A 3,583-nucleotide genomic window follows, 5' to 3' on the forward strand; every position below is an offset into this window, starting at 1 on the left:
AAAAAAAAAAAAAAAAATTTAATATGTACTTTTTGCAACCTAGAACTCATTGTTCAGTATGAGTTTTGATACATATAAGAAGGGATATTATGATACCTGAGCCAGTTAACTGATGGGAGTATTGATAGCTGTAAAGGTTGATTCCAGGCCAGGCGCAATGGCTCAAGCCCTCAATCCCCACACCAAGGTGGGAGTATTGCTTGAAACCAGGAGTTCAAGACCAGCCTGTGCAAGAAAGTAACAAACACCTCATCTCCACAAAAATTTAAAAATTAGCTGGTATTGGGGCATGTGCCTGTAGTTGCAGCTACTCAGGAAGGGGAGGCTGAGGCAAAAGGATTGAGCCCAGGAGTTGGAGGCTGCACTGAGCTTTGATGGCACCACTCTACTCCAGCCTGGGTAACAAAGACCTTGTCTCTTAATAAAAAAAGATTGATTCTAGGACTGTAGAATAGATGGAACAGCATGGGATATGAGGGAAATCCTCAGCAGTATTAATTTTGCATTCCAATTTCAGGTTGACGGTACTTTGTTGGCTATCGGTGGCTTTTTGTTTTAAAGGCTTTTATCTTGAGAACATGATGTCTGGAGTTAAAGGTATTGGCATATTCCACACATCTGTACTATTCTTGAGTGTGATCACTTAAGGTGTCAAATTAAGAACCAGGCAGATCCCCACCACCTACAGTATAAAGGACCCTAAAGTAAATTGGTTGAAGAAATTAGATCCCAAAGATTCTTGGTGAATTTTGAAGTCTTCATCAGTATATCCATATTAAAAGGAGATGACAGGAAGCCAAAGTAATTATGGGCTGACAGGACAGCTGGATCAGTTTCATTAAAAAAACTAACTTGAAGATAAATCTTTTTACTCCAGCTCTTTAGAGGATCTGAAGTGACCTTGATGGACAGTGGAAGAAATCACAACATGGAATTCCTTGAATAAATATTTATTGACTTTAAATACTTTGGTCTAATGTTACATATACACAATATAAAAACTATTTACGGCCAGGCACAGTGGCTCATGTCTGTAATCCCAGCACTTTGGGAGGCTGAGGCGGGCAGATCACAAGGTCAAGGGATCGAAACCATCCTGGCCAACATGGTGAAACCCCGTCTCTACTACAAATACAAAAATTAGCTGGCGTGGTGGCGGGCACCTGTAGTCCCAGCTACTTGGGAGACTGAGGCAGGAGAATCACTTGAACCCAGGAGGCAGAGGTTGCAGTGAGCCGAGGTCATGGCATTGTACTCCAGCCTGGCAACAGAGCAAGAATCCATCTCAAAACAAACAACAACAAAATAAAACCTTTACACTGTTAAAAAAAATTGTAATATGTACTTACAGATTGCCCTAAATTGATTTAGATTCCCACCAACCTTGTAAGACTGCCATAAGCCATTTGCTCATACTTTCCTAATACTTGATGTTAGATATGAGTGGTCATTTAATTTTTAATTTTTTTTTTTAAGAGACAGAGTCTCACTCTGTCGCCCAGGCTGGAGTACAGTGGCATGATCTTGGCTCACTGCAACCTCCACCTCCTGGGTTCAAGCAATTCTCCTTCCTCAGCCTCCTGAGTAGCTGGGATTACAGGTGCATGCCACCATGCCTCGCTAATTTTTGTATTATTTAGCAGAGACGAGGTTTCACTATATGTTATCCAGGCTGGTCTTGAACTCCTGACCTGAGGTGAGGCCTCGGCCTCCCAAAGTGCGGGGATTACAGACGTGAGCCACCGCACCTGGCCTAGTCATTTAAATTTTTGCCAGCATGAAACATAAGCAAAAGTTATATATACACACATATACATACATGCATATGTAGAGATTATAGGTACATGTGTCATGTATGTATATGCCATTTGTATTGTCCTCCATTTTAACTGCTTATTTTGCCTATATTTTTGCTGTCTCTCCTAAGTTATTTTTTAGAGACAGGATCTTGCTCTATATATATTGCAGGCTGGTATACATGGGTGAGATAATAGCTCACTGCAGCCTTGAACTAGGCTCAAGAGATCCTCCCACCTTAGTCTCTCCCAAGTAGCTAGGACTACAGGCACACAGCATCTCAAGATCCTGGCCTCAGGTGAATTGCTTGACCTCAGGAGGTGGAGGTTGCAGTGAGCCGAGATTGCATCACAGCACTCCAGCTTGGGCGACGGAGACTGACTCCGTCTCAGGAAAAAAAAAAAATCCCGAATGCAATTGATCCTCCTGTCTCAGCGTCCCAAAGTGCTGGGATAATAGGTGTAGGCCACGATGCCCTGGCATTTTATATTTATTTATTTATTTTTAATTTTTTTTTTTTTAGACGGAGTTTTGCTCTTGTTGCCCAGACTGGAGTGCAATGGCATGATCTTGGCTCACTGCAACCTCCGCCTCCCAGTTTCAAGCAATTCTCCTGCCTCAGCCTCCTGAGTAGCTGGGATAATAGGCATGCACCACCACACCCAGCTAATTTTGTATTTTTAGTAGAGATGGGGTTTCTCCATGTTGGTCAGGCTGGTTTCAAACTCCCAACCTCAGGTGATCCACCTGCCTTGGCCCCCCACAGTGCTGGGATTACAGGCATGAGACACCGCGCCTAGCAACTTTATTTTTTTTTTAACTTTTGCACTAAACTTTGCATTTGACCCATTTAAACTGCATCTTAGCTGGGTGCAGTGGAGTATGCCTATAGTCCCAGCTACTTCAGAGGGTAACGTGAGAGGATCATCTGAGGCCAGGATTTAAGGCTGTAGTATGCTATGAATGCACCTGTGAATAGCAGCTGTGCTCCAGCATATAGAGACCCTGTCTCTAAAAAATGAAAAAAGAGAAAAAAAACCCGCCTCATTAGATTTGGTCCTGCCTGCCAAGATCTCTTTATATTCTGATTCTGCTATCCAACATATTATCTCTACCAGATTATTGATGTCTACAAATGTGATAATCTGTCATCAACGTTCTTAACCATTTGTACAAACATTGAATAGGACAGCACTCGGAACAGTATGCACTAGACACTTGTAACTGGGTATTAATCCATTATTAGTTAATAGGATTCTGAGTATTGTTTGCATTGCCTCCTCAGCCAATAGCAACTGGGAACCTAGTTCAACTGGAATGTGCAGCTGCAGGGCCCCATTGTAGACTTCACAGAAGAGAGGTCTGAGTTCTGTGTCTCAAGCCAAAAGGAGAAAAAAATTTTTTTTTTTCTTTGAAACAGAGTTTTGCTCTTGTTGCCCAGGCTGGAGTGTGATGGCACGATCTTGGCTCACCACAACCTCTGCCTCCCAGGTTCAAGCGATTCTCCTGACTTAGCCTCCCTAGTAGCTGAGATTACAGGCCTGCGCCACCACGCCTGGCTAATTTTGTATTTTTAGTAGAGATGGGGTTTCTTCGTGTTGGTCAGGCTGGTCTCGAACTCCCGACCTCAGGTGATCCACTCACCTCGGCCTCCCAAAGTGCTGGGATTACAGGTGTGAGCCACTGCGCCCAGCCCAAAAGGAGAAAAATTTGAATTGAATAGTAAGCAAGTTTTCTTTTTTTTTTTTTTTTTTTTTTTTTTTTTTTTTTTTTTTTTTTTTTTTTT

The sequence above is a fragment of the Rhinopithecus bieti genome, unplaced genomic scaffold (assembly GCF_001698545.2).
Source record: "Rhinopithecus bieti isolate Rb0 unplaced genomic scaffold, ASM169854v2 scaffold_10548, whole genome shotgun sequence".
In the NCBI taxonomy this organism is placed as follows: Eukaryota; Metazoa; Chordata; class Mammalia; order Primates; family Cercopithecidae; genus Rhinopithecus; species Rhinopithecus bieti.